The following is a 19,050-nucleotide window of genomic DNA, read 5'->3' as shown; positions in this document are numbered from 1 at the left end:
CACTGGGTTAAATTATGACAGCAGTGGAGACTGGTGGCTCTGATGTCAGTGGGGCATCGAATCCGCTCCGGGTTTTTTTCCTGGTGGTGGTGGGGGGAAAGCCTTTAAAATGGAGTTAGAGTTACACCACCCTCTTTGCCAGTGTGACTTCTGCTGGGTTGCTAGGCCACCTGACCAAGCTGAATGGAGTTTGGAGTAGAGGATGAGTCTCCCCATGTCCTGTTCCGCCCCGTCACTCCTCTGAATGCCCCTTTTTCAGGACTTACCTTGGCCTGATGGAGGATGGAGGACTTACACTGTCGTATCTTTGGCTGAATTGAGATGAAGGACTTCACCTACCATAGCTCCTGGCCAAGACAGTGATCCGCTTATTACAAATTCTGCTCATCATGGCAGATCTTGGGTTTGGATCACTCCCTAATCCAGTCGTTCTGGGCTTTATAAACTATATCCAAGAATGAGCATTGTGGTGTGGAGTGCTCCTTCCTCATTCTGCTGCTCCCATCCTCCCTGGGGTGCTTTGTTTCTGGTTTGTATTAAGCTAAAGTTCCCTGTTATGACTGAACCTGGGAACTCTGGCTTAATGTCAGCTAATGTGAGGATGTGAAGGCAGGACATTAAGACAGATCCTCCTGGTTCAAGCCAGGTTTCTCTGGTTCAACCCTAACAGGGAACTCTGGATTAGTGCAAGCCATAAATGAAGGGACAAAGCAGCATGCAATGGGAGGGAAAGGGGCAAGGAAGGAACAATTAAGCCCCAGTACTTGACTTTGCTAACTATGATTTTTTAAAGCTTGGAATGATTGGCCAAATCAGGCCCATGGCGACACCATAGAGCTTCTTTTTTCTCCATTTTTGGCTCCCTCCCCCATAGCTTTCTTCATTCCCTTCCCCCCATCTTTACCCTGCTGCTTCTTAGTTTGTCTTCATCTTAGTCACAAGCTCATGCCAGGTAGAAACATGGATTCTCTATTGCAGAGCTTAGTACAGGTCGGCATGGGAACTGCCATTTAAATTTTCCACAATTACCCAAAGTGAGACTGTGCTCTTGTTCACACACAACACTAAACCAAACCATGGCTTCATAAATGAGTAAATGGGCTGCCTCCCACAGAGGAGATTGTGGCCTCTTGGCTTCTCCTGGGGTTATTTTAGCTGATGCACTGCAGTAAACTGTAGTTTGGCATAGCATGCTGTTTGAATCCAGGCTCATAGTTTAGCTTCTGTAGACAAACCATGAGTTGTAAACCACTGGTTGTTGGTCTGGGAGAGCTAAACCATGAGCCTGGATTCAGGCAGCATGCTGAGCCAAACCATGTTTTAGCGCAATGCAGGAGCAAAAGAACCAAGGAGGAGCAAAGTGGCTGCAATCTCTTCTCCAGAAGTCTACCTGTTTGCTTGATTACACTAAGCCATGGTTGGGCTTAGCATTCTGTGTGAACCGCGTCTATGTCACGGGCACTGTGGGAAATTAAAATGCTGGATCCAGCACTGGGTGGGTTGATTGCAGCCCACTGAGCCCCACTGGCATAGGCAAGGGTCTACAAGAGGACACTTTGCTATGGGCCCCCATAAGTCTGGAGTCAGCCCTGGCCTAGCACAGATCTACCTCTTACCTTTTTTTTTTTACTCCACTACTCCTCCATGATATATTCTGACATGGGTCATGTTGGCAATAATGGTGGGATGATTAGTGGGGATGGAATGGTTCCTGCCCCACTTGAGAATAGCTGGAGTTGGTTATGAGGAGGGAGGATGGATACATGTAGAGAAAATGGGAGTGTGGGAATTATGATAGAGTTGCAGACAGAAGCTGAAATCAAAGAGGCTTAAATTCCTATGGTCTTGGGGAGAAAAAAAGCTAAGGTCATGGCGTAACCTTAATAGCAGAAGGTTGCAGTGCTGGAAATAGCGAGTGTAGGATAACATGCGCTTGCATTCTGATTTATGCACTTCGGTACTCCAATGTTTTGGAATGCATATTTTCATATTTATGTGTTCTTCGGAATCTTATTACACATTATTTTATTGTTGAGAAAAGTGTGCCTATTGCCACTGAACTGAAATCAATGAAATTGCAAGTGTGATGTTCACAAATCCCAAAGGAGGCTATTACACTGGAGGAACAAGGAGAAAGGGAATGGGGGTCAAGGAGGGGGGGGAAGACAATTACACTTCTTTAATCTGAAAAGCCAGGTTGTTTCAGGTACACGGTTTCAGCTTTGTGGATGCTTAACTGAATTCATTCAGCGCACATCAATGAATTTAGTATTAAGGGCATTACTAGTGAAGTGCAGCAAGGAAGCATAATATAGTAATGGCCACTTTGGGTATTACTGGTGCAATGTGAGAAATTGATGGATTCATTTTCTTTTAACCAAACCAGGGATCGTGGCCAACTAGCAGTTGTGTGCTGTATTTGGGACTGCCAGCCAATTTTGGACGGTCCTTGGCATCCCAATCAAGATGGGGCCACATTTTGCCTTAGCTCTCACTTGTAACAGAAAAACCATTAGCTGTTATGTGTGAGAAATGCTGCACTTATTTTTCTGGGGTTTGTATGTATTGCCCCAACCTACAGCTACTCAGATAGATACCATAGCTGTATTCAGGTGTCACTACAAACCACGGTATGTTGCAAAAATGCACCAAGGTGATGCTCAGGCTCACTCACTCTCTCTTTTCTTGCATGTAGAAGGTCCCTTGGCAGCCCCTGGCAGGGCTGACCTGGACCCATCTGAAACCCTGGAGAGCTGCTGCCAATCATTGTGCAAAAACAGGAACATAGGAAGCCGTCTTATACTGAGTCAGACCTTTGGCCCATCTAGCTCAGTATTGTCTCCACTGACTGGCAGCAGCTCTCCTTGGTTTCAGCCAGGAATCTCTCTCAGCCCTACCTGGAGATGCTGGGGCTTGAACCTAGGACCTTCTGCATGCAGTGCGTATGCTCTTCCCCTGAGCTACGGCCCTTCCCCAAAGTGTAGGCCATACTGAGCTAGATGAACTGATGAGCTGAGTCAGTACAAAACACCTTTCTATGTTCCTCTTTTACGGAGGAGATTGGAAGATTTCTAATTATGGATTGTATCACAATGCAGTTTCCCATTTCATCTGAATATGGGAAAGTGTGGTTTGTGCAAAGCATGAAAAGGCTTGGCCAATATGCCAAAGGAGTATAGACCTGCTACTAACTTGCCCTTCAGTTGTGGTGATTGTTTCTTGCTTCCTGCCTCACCATCCCCATCCCCCCCCCCCGACAATGATCTTCAGGTATTTTTATTTAGTTTACGGAATCAAGAATGCAATCCACATTCTTACATGCATGCTGCAGTCTGATTGTAGAACTTAGTATGCCAGCCATTTGGTGCCTAATACGGATCATGAATAATAAAACGTATAATGACTTGCAATTGCATTGCACAGCTCAGGCCAGGGCTGATGTAATGGCATTACAGTTGTACTCTGGGTGCAGGTTTTTCGGATCAGTGTCTTATCTTACATTGACCCATGCACAAGAAGAATGCATGAGAGGCATGAAGGAGCTCTGTGGCTTCTGTGTGACCTTCCAAGTTACTTTTGAAGATGCAATTAAAGCATCTTAAGACATCTAAGAGGTGGCATGAGACTAGTTTATGTGCTTCAAGGGTGAAACCTAGTTTATCCCAACATTACCTAACAGATACTAGGTAATCTGCAACGTGGAAGATTGATTGCTAGCTTATTTGAGCACTAGTCTCATATGTTAGATGATGTTTTAGCAAACATTTTATTAAAACAATGTTGGATATATAATATTTTAAAACACTTATATACTCCCTAGCAATAATGTAGAATGGAAGCAGTCTTGTATTGTTCACTGATACAAGCTCCACTGTATGTGGTCTGCGTTTTATATTCTACATATTCCATAAACCTAAATGCTAAAATTGCTTCATAATATTAAGTACTAAGAGAGGTATTCAGCATGTTTGATTTTTTTGAAGGAGCAGAGAGAAACTAGAACTACTGCGCCACCTGCTGGTACAAAAAGGCATGGGCAAGCCATTCAGTTAACAGGAAAGCGGTCCGCAAAAGCTTATGCCGTAATAAATTGGTTAGTTTTTAAGGTGCCACAAGACATTCTGTGTTGTTGTTGTTAGACATAAATGTGATCTGATTATGCTGTTGTCTTACCAGTGGTGACACTTTTGCAGCCATCTATATGACAGGAAAAAGCCCCATGCCTATGAGAGCCCCTTGGATTTGTGGGGCTTCGGACTGTGGATTTGGCCACATCTTCAGGTGACGTAAAGCTGTATTTGCTGATTTCACCAGTTCTAAGCCAACTTATCCACTTATGTCTTGGCAAGAGGATGCTTCCTTCACATCTTCTGTGTTAACACCTTTGTGACATGCTCTGGTACCTGGAGGCAGCTTTACTCGGCAGTATTACAAGGACTAATAGTAAATTAATTTGTTTGACAATGTACAAACAAGCATGCACTGTCCTCAGTCAGAAAACAAAATCTAAGAACTTCTTGTAAAAAGGGAGGTGGGTGGGGAGGAAGAGATTGCAGGATCGTCCCTCCTAGCCCTTTAAACATTTCCCCTGTTTTAACACACGTTTATCCAAATTATGTATTTATCATTTTGTTTTGAAACATTAGTGTTTTAAATGTATGGAATTCATCAGGAATATTGAAGCATTCAGATTGGTGGAGAAGGGATTAATACTGACTGACAAATGGATTTGAATAATTAGGTTTCCTAGACAGTGGAGAATCTGCAGTAGCTCTGCAGAACGTAGTGGAAATTGGTTTCTTTAACAATCACTCTTTTACTTTGCAAGTGTGCGTGTTAACAGAATCAAAGAAAATGAATAGGAAGAACTAGCAGGGGCTGGGGAAAATAGAAAATAAAAATAACTTGATAAATGGGTCTGTCCACTTCTGTGATTTACTGCCCAGATATTAGAGTTTGCATTGGTTCTGTTCTGGCCTCAACAAAGGGGGAGTTGGGTAGGAAAGGCTTTTACATGCTCAGGTCCTGCTTATGGGCTTCCCAGAGGCATCTGGTTGGCCACTGTGAGAACAGGATGCCAGGCTATCTGGGCTACTGGCCTGATCCAGCAGGCTCTTATGTTTTTATGTTCATCCTAAGCTCTCATTCATCTTTCTTTTTTCGTTTCAGGGCTGGTGCCAGGTCCCTTGGGCATCATCCTGCCCCAGGCCTGTGGTGCCTTAGCCCAACACCTCCTCCCAATACAGGTGACGCAGGGCTAGTCAGCTCGCGTGTGCATCCCACCTACCTTTTGCATCGTGTGTATGACTTGTGCACATAGCGTGTATGCCTGCCATCAACCAAGATGGTGGCAGGGGCATCAGACCCTTAGGGAAGCCCCTATCGCCATCTTGCGTGACGGCAGACATGCGTGCACAGTCCTCACAGCATTCACACTGACAGGAGAGGTAGGTGGGGTGTGCAGGTGGGCTTATCGAAGGCCACACTGTCTGTATGGGCGGGGTGCCTGGGAGCTTCCTCTCTGCAATCCATGGCAGCGTTGGGTTGCAGGACCCGACCTGGCTGCTCTCTGGCGCCGGGACTGTTTCCTTTTCTCATCTTTCGTTTCTCATCCCACTGTCAAATTTGAAATTGCAAGCTCCTTGGAAGCTGGGACTTGCCTATTTTGCTTACGTTACACATGGCTGGCATCATATTGACGGTTGTAGCTTTCGTAGAGCATCTACTTTGTCCCCTGTATAAAACAATATGGGTGTACAGAATGCATTTGTGGATCTGTTTCCAGCGTCACCAGCACAATGTCCTTCAGCCAAACTTTGACAACTTAGAAGGGCTGGAGCTCAGCAGTAGGTCACCTGTTTTGCATGCAGAAGGTTCCAGGTTCAAGCCGGCCTCCCTAGGTAGGGCTTGGAAGGACATCTGTCTGAAACCTTAGAGAGCCTCTGCTAGTCAGTGTAGAGAATACTGAGCTAGGTAGACCAATGATCTGATTTGGTAGAAAGCAGCTTTCTGTGTTCCTAATAATGGGCGAGTTTCACCCATTCATTCTTCCAAAGCAATAGCACATCATTGTTTTCAGGACGGCCAGCTTTGAATGAGGGATCTCTTTGCATAATGTGTCATGCTGCCACAGGATTGGATTGTAACATACATGAACTTAAGAAAGTTCACAGAAGAAATTTCCCTTCTCCTCCCTCTGCCCCAATTGCTGCCACCTACAGCCCTTGAAAAGCCTCTCCTGAGGGTTCAAGAAGCCAGCCAGGACACGTACCATGTACATTACCTTGAGCTTCTTGTAGGAAAGGTGGCATATGATGATGATGATATAATACTGGAGAGTATCCTTTACTACACAGAAGTTCTGCAAGGCCTTTGTTTAGTTGGAATTGATGCTTAGAACATCATTTCCTGCAGCGATCATAGGACCTGAAGTGTTTGAATGTCATTTCTAGATATACAGAGGCCTTGCAGGGCTTTTCCTGTGCATTAGTGCCCCCCCAAGCACCTGTTACTCTCTACCTCTTCACCTATGTGGGAGACCTTTATTTTGTTTTTTTTATTTTTGGTTGAGGGAGACTAGCAGGGAGAGCAGAGTTGTAATAGAAGTGGGATTTTGAATCGGGAGACTAGGCCGTTCTCGAAATGGGACCAGACCTTTCAAGTGGGGAGAGTTCACATTTTGAGCCTCCCCCAGTCTTACTCCATCCTTGATATTCTTAAGAAATGACTGTGATTTTCAAAGTAAACACCATTAAAACTCCAGTGAATACTGACAGTATATCAGTGGTGCGAAGGACTTTTGGCAATAAAGTGGAGGAGGGGATTGCCATAGTTGTTTCCAGTCTTTCCACTTCTCTATAGCCTTGCTATTTGCTTTCCTTCCTTGTTGATCTGGGGCAATACCACTGGGGTGTACTCCAGAATTGAAGCCACATTGGCAAAGTTCCCTAGTGTGCGACTTGGTATTGGCAGCAGTACTGACTTTAGGGGACCCTACATTGGCAATGCTGTCTGATGATGATACGACTACCCTTCTAAAGCATCATATGCACATTAAATGTTTTCCCTATTGCAACTGCATTTGATTCCCCCTTCCCCAACAACATCTTCTTATACAGCAACTGAAAAGGGATTTTTGTGTGTGTGAAATAACATCTGAAATTGATAACTAGGTGGAGAAACTATATAGTTAATTCTTTTGTTTCATACCAATTTACATTAATTTAGTGTTGTATTGTGCTCAGATTGAGCTCTAAGAGATCAGCAGCGTATAATCCTCCATTAATCATGCCCACCAATTAAATGTACTTTTAAAAATACAGTATTTTGCTCATTATTTGTCTTTCTGTAGATTCTTTCAGTATCATCATCACAATGTGCCTGATCAAAATTAGCCTGTTCCCCCCCCCCCGACACAAACAGAGAGACAATTACGGGCACTTATGAAATGCTGCCTGTCAGAGAAATTAATGAATTAAACAATGCACTTCAGCCGCTTTTGTCCCTTCATCCAATAAAAAATTGAGTGGGTAGGGAATCAGATCCGTTGCTTAAATAATTTGTGGGCAGTATTAAAACCTGTAAGAACAATGGACAATGAGATTAGAGTTGGTGCCGTGGTCCATTGACTTCTATCTGCTACAATAAAAATCAAAGTCTGGGCCACTGGAAGAAAAGGGCAGGGTTTCTTCCCCCCCAGAACAAATGAAATAAAAAGATGGCTTGCCTCTCAGCCCTTAAGAGCCCTTTATCTCAGAAGTGACTCCCTGCAATCAACTTCATGGTACAAAAACTTAAAACACTACATTCAGAACAGAACGCAGCCTACCTTGAATTAACAGTACTCAGGGCGGGTGGCCCTAAAGCAGCAGGCAGCATGGCCATCCTCTGACTCTTATGCTAATGAGGGTGCTATTTGGATCAGTTGCCAATAATCCAGAATGATGTCATCTGCAAGTGACAGCCAACTGTGAGAAGACTCAGAAGTGGGAGAGCAACCAGACATGCCTGAATGGGAAGGTGAGAGCAACCATTAGGGGCGGCCAGGTATAAGAAGGGAGGTGAATGGAGGCCAAAGAAGAGAAAAGAAGGTTTGAAGGAGGAGAAGGAGTGAGTGAGGAGAAGCCCTGGGAAGATGTGTTGGTCCCTTAGCAGCATCTGTTGGCTAGGAGGGCAACCGATTCTCACCCCCCGGGGCCAACCTCACATCGACTCTCTTGCCTAGGGAGAAACAGCTACCCAGGTAGCATCAATAAGCCCTCTTCCATGGAGTCAACAAAAGAGGCTTCAGTGATGGGACCTCAGATTCAAAAAGAGGCGTGTCTTCACTGACAACAACTACTTGAATAAAGCCTATCCTACTTAAGTGCTCCTTCCGGTATCTCATGTGTTGGTATAGAGGAGTGGAGGTTTGAAGTGCTGCTAACCATCCCAGGCATCCCAGAAGGTATTTTGAATGGGGGAAAAAAAGGACTTCTTCACACAGCACATAGCTAAGCTGTGGAACTCACTCCCAGCGGAAGCAGTGAAGGCCACCAACTTGGATGGCTTTAAAAGAGGATTAGACAAAATCGTGGAGGGTAGTGGTATCAAGGGTTACTAGCCATGATGGCTATGCTCTGCCTTGACAGTTGGAGGCAGTATGCTTCTGAATACCAGTTGATGGAAAATGCAGGAGGGGAGAGTGCTCTTGCACTCAGGTCCTGCTTGTGGGCTTCCGATGGACATCTGGTTAGCCACTGTGAGAACAGCATGCTGGACGAGATGGGCCACTGCCCTGATCCAGCAGGCTCTTCTTATGTTCTTCATCTTGGTGCAAGGTTAGCACTGCAAACACTGTTCAATTACTTTCTTTCTTTCTGCTTTACTCTAGAACAGTGGCTCTCAAACTGTGGTGTTTATGACTAGACTGTTTGCATGGTGACCGTAGATGTGGCCTCCATTCAGTCATTTCCCCATAAAAATGATTAGAGCACACCAGGACCTCCATAGCTATATTTATTCATTTAGCCCAGTATTATCTACTCTGTTTCTCTGGGGTCTTGGGCATGGATCTTTGTCATCCCTTTCTATTTGGCCCTTTTACTAGAGATGGCCGGGACTGAACTTGGGACCTTCTGCATGCAAATCATATGCTCTGTCACTGAACTGTGGTCCCATCCTTGTGGCTACAATCACCTGCTGCATTTGAGCACTGTAGATTCTCATAACTAGCATTCTAGTTATGTCATGCAGCTTTTCCCGGTCATGGCAGAGAGGATGCTCAGTGGTTGCAACTTTGAAAAGTGGGGATCAGGCAAAATCCTACCCAAAGTGGCTTGTTGACAGCCTTCTCTCCCACAGCTGTTAATTCTAATCTTTTATCTCTGGGTTGGCAACTGTGGGCGCAGATTTGATCCAAGGCTGCCAGGTGCTGATCCCTTCTTGTTGCTTTTACGGAAGCAGAGTTTGATTAAAAATTAGCTTCCGATAAAAACCTGACTGCTGTTTGCATAGGAAATGATTCAGGCAGAGGGGTTCATAGCCTGAGGGTGCACCCAGAAATGAATTTTTGGGAGGAAGTTTGTTTATATGATGCAGTACATCTCTTGCATTCACACATGCAAATTGTCACAATCACCAGCGCCACACATTCTAGAATGGTTCTTCATATATAATGATTTATTTAGTTGTTGCATTTCTATCCCACCTTTCCACCAAATGGTGTTCAAGGCAGTTAACAACTGTAACATAAATACAATAAAAATATAATAAAATACAATAAAACAGACGCACATGCATATATGGATGACAGTCACTTTATCCATAAAATCAATAAAAGCAACCAGTTCAAATCATTTTCAAACATATTTCCAAGTCAGCAAATATAACAAAGGCCTGTCTAAATAAAAATGCCTCAATGAATGAATGAATAAGTGCATGTGGGCTGGGTTGTTTATTTTTTTGGTGGGTGTATTCTGCATCATGTCATGGATGCAATTATAGTGCATTAGTGGTGGATTTATACCACACACCATTCCATTTTATTAGCTCTTCTGCAATGCTTTCCCACTGTTACTGCATGATTGCCTTCGGGAGAGGCACTCTTGCTCTATAGCACAACAAAAGTGAGACCCCTGAACATTTGCAGCATGAAAAATCACAGGATTTCAGCAGGAAGCTATGGGACATGTACCAATTGGAAATGAAGTGATATGTTCACCCCAAAACATTTGCAGGAGGAAAGACCATTGAAACCAGGACTGAGTATAAACATCCCATGAGTACAAATCATCATGAATGTGCAATACAAAGGACATCCGGATGGGCCCCGCATGTGGGCAAGCGCTCCACTATGATGTTATCCCCTGCTCAAAGAGGGCTGGGGTGAAAATCAATTCTATTTTTAAAAATTTGTTTAAAACATTTATATACCACTTAATCATTTGCATTTCTAAGTGGTGTGCGTAAAAAACAAGCCATACATAAAATAAATAATAAAACAATCATAAAGCCAAACACTACCTTAAAATGCTCAATGGAACCAGAATGTTTTAGTCATGCTCCTGAAGTTCTAGCTTGAATTTGCTTCTTAGCACAGATTGCTAGAACCCTTTGGCCCATTCCACACTTAACTACAGCTGTACAGGAGCCGCTTCCCTCCTAGTGTGATTCCTCTTTTGCTCAGAAGATGTAGGTTTGAGACAACCATGTGGAGCGCATAGACCATTCATGTGGGGCTTCCCAGCCTGATTGTTCCCTTCCATCCTGACTGCTTGATTTATTCAAAGGATGTTGACATAGTAGGAAAGCTTCCGCGCACTGTTTTGGGATTGCTTCTTATGCCGTCACCTCCAGTTGGGTGCATCTCTTTTCAGAGCTTTGGAGGCAAAAAGGAGCCAATACTTCTCTCCACTGCATTGTCCTTGTATTTCTTCACAGCAGCCCACGCAACAGGCAGGGTTCAGCTTTCAGTTCATTCAGCCAAGTCATTTTTCCAGTTTTCACGAGAAACACTGAAGGTCTTTACAGAGAGATTCTGCCAGGATTGCTTGTATGATGATAAAAGCAGAGCCTGTATGTGCTGTATTATGTATGTTTCCTTGCCTCCTACTACTGGAGCAGAGAGAGATTTCCATTCAGCCGCCCATCTGTGGTGGATTGCTAAAGGATAGCTGGGGTAGAAAATGGAAGTCTTGTCCGAATGAAGAAAATAAAAAAGAACACAAACTCTGGCAAAAGAAATGCAAGAAGACAATAAGGGATGCTAAAAAAGAATTTGAGGAGCACATTGCTAAGAACATAAAAACCAACAACAAAAAATTCTATAAATACATTCAAAGCAGGAGACCATCTAGGGAGACAATTGGACCCTTGGATGATAAGGGAGTCAAAGGTGTACTAAAGAACGATAAGGAGATTGCAGAGAAGCTAAATAAATTCTTTGCATCTGTCTTCACAGTGGAAGATATAGGGCAGATCCCTGAACCTGAACTAACATTTGCAGGAAGGGATTCTGAGGAACTAAGACAAATAGTGGTAACGAGAGAGGAAGTTCTAAGCTTAATGGACAATATAAAAACTGACAAATCACCGGGCCCAGATGGCATCCACCCGAGAGTTCTTAAAGAACTCAAAGGTGAAATTGCTGATCTCCTAACTAAAATATGTAACTTGTCCCTTGGGTCCTCCTCCGTGCCTGAGGACTGGAAAGTGGTAAATGTAACGCCAATCTTCAAAAAGGGATCCAGAGGGGATCCCGGAAATTACAGGCCAGTTAGCTTAACTTCTGTCCCTGGAAAACTGGTAGAAAGTATTATTAAAGCTAGATTAACTAAGCACATAGAAGAAGAAGCCTTGCTGAAGCAGAGTCAGCATGGCTTCTGCAAGGGAAAGTCCTGTCTCAGTAACCTATTAGAATTCTTTGAGAGTGTCAACAAGCATATAGATAGAGGTGATCCAGTGGACATAGTGTACTTAGACTTTCAAAAAGCGTTTGACAAGGTACCTCACCAAAGGCTTCTGAGGAAGCTTAGCAGTCATGGAATAAGAGGAGAGGTCCTCTTGTGGATAAGGAATTGGTTAAGAAGCAGAAAGCAGAGAGTAGGAATAAACGGACAGTTCTCCCAATGGAGGGCTGTAGAAAGTGGAGTCCCTCAAGGATCGGTATTGGGACCTGTACTTTTCAACTTGTTCATTAATGACCTAGAATTAGGAGTGAGCAGTGAAGTGGCCAAGTTTGCTGACGACACTAAATTGTTCAGGGTTGTTAAAACAAAAAGGGATTGCGAAGAGCTCCAAAAAGACCTCTCCAAACTGAGTGAATAGGCAGAAAAATGGCAAATGCAATTCAATATAAGCAAGTGTAAAATTATGCATATTGGAGCAAACAATCTGAATTTCACATATACGCTCATGGGGTCTGAACTGGCGGTGACCAACCAGGAGAGAGACCTCGGGGTTGTAGTGGACAGCACGATGAAAATGTCAACCCAGTGTGCGGCAGCTGTGAAAAAGGCAAATTCCATGCTAGCAATAATTAGGAAAGGTATTGAAAATAAAACAGCCGATATCATAATGCCGTTGTATAAATCTATGGTGCGGCCGCATTTGGAATACTGTGTACAGTTCTGGTCGCCTCATCTCAAAAAGGATATTATAGAGTTGGAAAAGGTTCAGAAGAGGGCAACCAGAATGATCAAGGGGATGGAGCGACTCCCTTACGAGGAAAGGTTGCAGCATTTGGGGCTTTTTAGTTTAGAGAAAAGGCGGGTCAGAGGAGACATGATAGAAGTGTATAAAATTATGCATGGCATTGAGAAAGTGGATAGAGAAAAGTTCTTCTCCCTCTCTCATAATACTAGAACTCGTGGACATTCAAAGAAGCTGAATGTTGGAAGATTCAGGACAGACAAAAGGAAGTACTTCTTTACTCAGCGCACAGTTAAACTATGGAATTTGCTCCCACAAGATGCAGTAATGGCCACCAGCTTGGATGGCTTTAAAAGAAGATTAGACAAATTCATGGAGGACAGGGCTATCAATGGCTACTAGCCATGATGGCTGTGCTGTGCCACCCTAGTCAGAGGCAGCATGCTTCTGAAAACCAGTTGCCGGAAGCCTCAGGAGGGGAGAGTGTTCTTGCACTCGGGTCCTGCTTGCGGGCTTCCCCCAGGCACCTGGTTGGCCACTGTGAGAACAGGATGCTGGACTAGATGGGCCACTGGCCTGATCCAGCAGGCTCTTCTTATGTTCTTATGTTCTTATGCAATATAGAGAAGACAAGTGGGTGTAGAATAAACTGGCTGTTGCATCTACGTGGTAGCTGAGGATGAAAAATAAATCAGTAGTCAAGCCCTTCCTTGGCTCCTTTTGCTGTCCCTCGATTTTCTGTACATCCTTGGAGACAGCTGGATAGTGGACAATAGACAGGCTGGAGGGGAGAAGCAATATGCAGTTTTCTGTTTGAAGGCTTGCCTCATAAATGTGAAGGTATGCCCATTTCATATGCACACATGTCCTTATGGTGCTTACACCAGGAGTTACTCAATGTGGTGCCCTGCAGAATCTCCAACTTCTGTGGGTACTTTTTCTGCAGTGCACCAACTCTCTCTGACAAACATCTGGATCTCATGGGTTGAATAATGGTAGGCCAGTGCATAGATCAGCTTTCCCCGGCTTGGTGTCCTCCCAATGTTTTGGATTGGAACTCCCATCATCCTTGATCATTGGCTATGTTGGCTGGGACTGATGGGATTTGTAGTCCAACAACATCTGGCTTCTTCTCTCAGGCACTGAAACATTGCTGTGTAATCTGATCTTAAGTGATCAAACAATACTCTAATCAAAGGCTTGTTTGCTTTTGATAACTTCTGAAAGCTCATTTTCATTAGCTTTATCTTCTAAAATGTGTGTAAGAGAGAGAATCAACTTGGTGTTTGCTTCCAATGAGACCAACACCTCAATAGAATCCACCTCAGACTTTCTTTGAACATCACCAGTGGGGTTTTTAAAGATTAGCCACAATTTCTAGCCTTCACCTTTCATCTGAAGCTTCAAAATTGCTTTACCCATTCTTGATCTTTGTAAATCCTGACACTGTCTTCTTATTAGAAGGAAGCACATAGATTGGGATTTACAGACATTTAATGCAGGATCAAAGAAAAGCACATCTGATGTATGTGATTCAAAAATGGTAGGCTTTATCTTTGCAACTAGCATTTTGAAATGGGATCCCTCAAAAATAGCTTAATGGTCACCACCCAAACTTGGAGCATTTCCCAAAATGGTATAAGGCCTGTTATGCTTGAATATATATTCTAAACTGAAATTCCAAGTAGGGATGCAAGAGCCTCCATTTCCTTGCCCCAAAGAGGGCTCAATCCTTTGCATATGCTTCAGTCAAACTCTCAATGTTTTGTACCAGCTCCAAGTGAGCTCATGCAGAATAATTGTGAATGTCTGAGTGGCTGTTCCCACTTTTCCCACCACCATCTTACCTGGAGCAGAAGAAGAGATGCGGTGGTAGCAATGGTGCCACTGACTGTCCTCCAGCTCCTTAATGGAGACTTCTTTCTCATTGAGGACTGCATTGGGATGTTATCTTCAGGTGTCTGCCATGCCAGGCCCTGGCCAAAATCCAGATGAGTCTTCCTCTGATAAAGACCCAGACCTCTCAGAACCAAGAGACTTTGGGGAACAGACAGAACCATCTAATTCTGGAACTGATCAGGAAGACCTTAGCATCCAGAGGGAGACTTGTCTGCAGAAGGAGCCCTAGAAGGAACTTCAGGCTGGGTCTCTGACTCACCTGTGGCAGAAGAAACTTTCCGAGTCAGAGGGGAAGCTCAAACCATCTCCCAGCCATCAGAAAGTCCAGGTGCAGACAGCTACCCAGGGAAGGAGCATGCACCTGAGAGCTTGAAGAAATAGAGCTACTTGTAGATAAGGGGCTCTTTGGGAGTAAGGGGTTGCTCAGCAAAAAAGGGCTCCTGAAGAGCAGGGTTAAGTGCTTGCAGCTGGTCTCAACAAAGGTCTGCTAGCTGCTGGAACAGCCCATGTCTTTGAGCTCCCCAGACTCTTGCAATCTACTTTACTGACTCTGCCTTACAAATTGACTGACCTCTTGTGCTTCTGGACCTCTTATTTAAAAGATCCAGCCTCATGGACTATGCTTGCTTCTGGACTGCTTATTTGTGCATAGACCTCGACTACATCTAACTTGTGCTTTTTGGGATCCCTCTTTCTACTTGTTGCTGACCTGATCCTATCCGGCTAGTTTCTTTTTTCATCCAATCCATGAGGATGGAGGGAAAATTGAGGGGTTAATACCATAGAGATGAAAAGCTGGGCCTGGAGGGTCTCCTCAATTTGGCCACTGTCTGACTCAGTGCTGGTGTTTAGATTGTCTAAACTAGCTGCCTCCTAATCTCTATGGTGTGAACCCCTTAAGTGCCCTCCAGCAGAAGGGCAGAAGAAAAGAGTGGTGGCTGCAGGAATAGCTCCAAACCAGGTTAGATCATGGAGGAGCAAAGGAGGAAGAAGAGGCTTCTTTGCATGGCACACTCTGCTGCGGGGCAAACGGCAGGGGCTCAGTGTCAGCAAGTGGCAGGGGCAACAGGCACGGCAGGAATGCCCTCAACATGCTTACAGGCCTGTGGATTGAGGTTTGCAACTACTTTCTCTCCTTTGTCTGATTCCTCTGTCATCCCAGTCTTTCTGCTCAGGTTTTGTTTTACTTTAAAGGGGTGGGGCCAAGAGGGAGGAGGAGTGTGGTTTGAGGAGGAAAGCAAAAGAGCAAGGGGCCCACCCTAGAAACCTGGAGCCAGCCCTGCTTTTCTCCCTGACATTTTCCACTTCCAGAGACATTTTGACGCAGAGGAGCACTCCAAGATGTTCTGTTGCAGCTACATTTTCTTGTGGTATAAGCAGTGCTAAGCTTATTGTAAGATACGATATTTCCGAACATGTCATTTGGCCCTTACTCTAAGAAACTGAGTGGAAAAGTTGGGAACACAATGATTTGAGTTTATGTGTGTGCATGTTTGTAATTGACAAGGAGCAGTGGTGGCTGGTGCCCATTCGGACTGGTAGGGCTGGAAGTCAGGGAGACCAACAAGAAGTGAAGCCAGAGCCAATGACAGGCAGAGCCAACCGATTCGAGTTATGTTCCTATTATCTTCTTCCTGGCTAAGTTCTCCAAGGGCAATACTGAGAGTAAGGGCAAGGAAGCTGACATGCAGTGCCCCTTCTTAGACTGGTTGTAAGTGAGAAGGCAGGCAGATGGAGGCTGGATGAGGGCAGAGTGAGGTTGGTGGGACAGTGCCCCATATGCCCTCACCTAGCTCATCTTTTATCGGCATTCCTGATAGCTTTTATTCTCCATAATACATGCACAGCTCTGTCTCTATATATGGACAATTCATTAGAAAAGTAACGTCTACATAAAGCGCTTTGCAAGCACAAGCAACCTTCATTTTATGAGGGCCTGTGCCGGAATCCAGCCCCCTGAGGACCAGCCTGTCCCAGTGTTACATTTCTATAGGTTATAACATGACACGGGATGCTCATAAGTCCGGATGGAAGTTAGAGCTACAGTTTTCTTTCCCCTCAGGGCTGTGATTCTGACTTCTGGTTCTGCATGCAGAAAAATAATTGTCATAAAAAAAGAAAAATGCCCGAGGGAATCCATGGCATCTTGCATAAACTGAATTAAAACCTGCAGAGTCAGCAGTGAAAATAAATAAATAAAATCTTTTGCAGCTTTTTGCTGAAGAGCAGCATTCCTTGGTGCTTCTTTGGGTCAGGGATTTAGCATATCTGAAAGAGCTGCTGCAGTGATAGGTGGGGAAGTCCCTGGTTTAGATCATGCCTCAGCCGCAACTTCATTTAGGGGGTCTGAGAAAAAACACTCTCTGTTAGCCTCAGTATCCTGTATGTATTACAGGGATTAAAACTGACTCCAGGTTTGGGACTTTTTATTTTTTTGGCAAAGTATCTTTTGGGGGTTCCCTCCTATGTCAGTGCCCCACCCCCTCACCCACTTTAGGATTACATGCTGGCAAGAATGGGTGACAATGAGCCGCAAGTTAACATTTCCCACAGTGTCCTGGACTGCCTAAAATAGCATCACTTGGAACATTAGAGGTAATTAAAATGGCAGCTTCCAGTGGGCTGTGGTCAGTAGTTCAGGGCAAGCAGCAGTGCCAGTGGGTCCTGCCGGGGGACTGGAGGCCCTAGCTACTGCCCAAGGGTCCTGGGTGCCACACTGGGCCTGACGGATAAACCGAGGCTTGTAACTGATGTTTTGGCTGTGAAATTACACCTCACAAACCTCTCCCCGAGCTCTCAATCAGCAGACTCCTGTCTCTCTCTCTTCCCTTCCCCTGATACAAGCTCTCTGTGCCATGTCTTTCTTTCCCTGCCACCTTCTCTTCTGTTGTGCAATCTTTCTCCCCCTCTCCCCCAGTTTCTCTCACTTGTGTTCACCCTCTGTGTCTCCTGCCCATGCATCGATCACCCGTCTTTGTACGCTGATCTCCTGTGTGTGTGTGCACACTGCTTTTTTGTTGTTGTTGGGGGCAGGCATGCAGCCCCTCCATCTCCTAGGAAGGGGATGGCCTCAACAGGAGGTAATTTACTAGGGCCACCCTGACTCCTTCTACATTCTCTGCATTACCAGGGTAATACTCTTCAGCCAGCATATGAGCCACCTGCCTGTATTTACCATGGACAGTCCCAGATAAATCATCGTCCCAACGTTGTCCTTGTTGCCTTTTGGTGATGCTTTGTTTAAAATATTTTTAATGTGAGTTGCTACAGTTGTTGTTCTTTGGGCTCAGCTCCCTCCCCAAGGTCTCTCAAACTTAACATTTCTGAGTGGGACACTGAACTCAGGTGCTGAGTGCCAGTGGCTAGATGGCGTCCAGCTGGGCTTCTGAGAAACTAGAGGATGCTTGGGGTTCCCCCAAGTCTTGCAGAAGTACCACATAGCCCAAAAGAGCTCCATGAGGACAAAGCATGCTTGGTGGCCATGGAATGCTCAGTGTCTGTTGACGGAAAACGGAAAATTGGGATGGAATAGAATACGCTAGGAGTAAATATGGTGGAATCTGTGTTTCAGTTTCTCTCAGTTTCTCATTTTTCCATTTTTAGGTTCAGTTATCCAGATTTGTACATCAGGTTGCAATTTTTGTATATTAAAAAGTCCTCATGAAAATTCATAAGCATTTTACTATGAATGTCTTCTAATATATACGTTTGTATGCAAGTTTGTCTAATATACACATTTTTGCAGAGCAATTCTCTCCAATATAATGCATTTTTGTATGTTATTTCCATTAATATATGCATTTTATGCACACATCACCCAGCCGGAGAACTGTATTACAAACTTTGGAGAACAGTGAATTTTGAAGGATGATTGCATTTTTGGTTCTCATATTGATTTGGAAAGTGCAGATTAGGTAGGTTTGCCTTTAAATGCAAACGCAACTGAATTTCTCCTCCATCCCATCTGAAACAGACAATTATTAGCTGGTTAGAACCCGAAACGGGAGTGTTCCATACTGCGACACTTTTTTTTTTGGCAGGTCCTACTATTCAAGTGATCCAAGTATGCAGGTCTTTTGTAAGGGCTGCAGAGGTAACTGATATGAAGTGCTGCAGAGATAACCTATATGAATGCTTGGATCACTTGAAACAGCTACATGAATGTTAATTATTTGTTGCACACAGCAAAATCCCACCTCTTTTGAAGTTGAAACATTCGAGATTGATTTCATCAAATTATAAAATGAAATTTGTGGAATGAAAAAGGCTGAGGAAAAGCTATTATCTTCGAAGCAGCAAATGTTCAACGGGGGGACACTCTTGGAGCAGATAAAAGGGTTGCATGGGGATGTTGGTTGGTGTCTCACATTCATTCAAATCCCTGGCAGCTCTCTGGGTGATCCTTGGGACGTCAATGTCTATCTGGTCCTAGCCTATCTCTTAGGATTTTTTATGAGGATATTTAAAATGAGAATTGCAAAACACTGCACCATGAACACCACCATACAAATGACAGTGATG

The 19,050-nt window shown here is 44.3% G+C and overlaps 1 protein-coding gene across 4 annotated transcripts in view; it reads left to right on the top strand.

Moving 5' to 3' along the window:
* Positions 1-19,050, top strand: part of LOC133363717 (serine-rich coiled-coil domain-containing protein 1-like) — a 708,122-nt gene that overhangs the window by 146,318 nt on the left and 542,754 nt on the right. The window lies entirely within an intron of this gene.

The sequence above is a fragment of the Rhineura floridana genome, chromosome 9 (genome assembly GCF_030035675.1).
Source record: "Rhineura floridana isolate rRhiFlo1 chromosome 9, rRhiFlo1.hap2, whole genome shotgun sequence".
In the NCBI taxonomy this organism is placed as follows: domain Eukaryota; kingdom Metazoa; phylum Chordata; class Lepidosauria; order Squamata; family Rhineuridae; genus Rhineura; species Rhineura floridana.
Note: the sequence above shows the minus strand (reverse complement) of the source record. Positions and strands in the feature narration are given on the sequence as shown.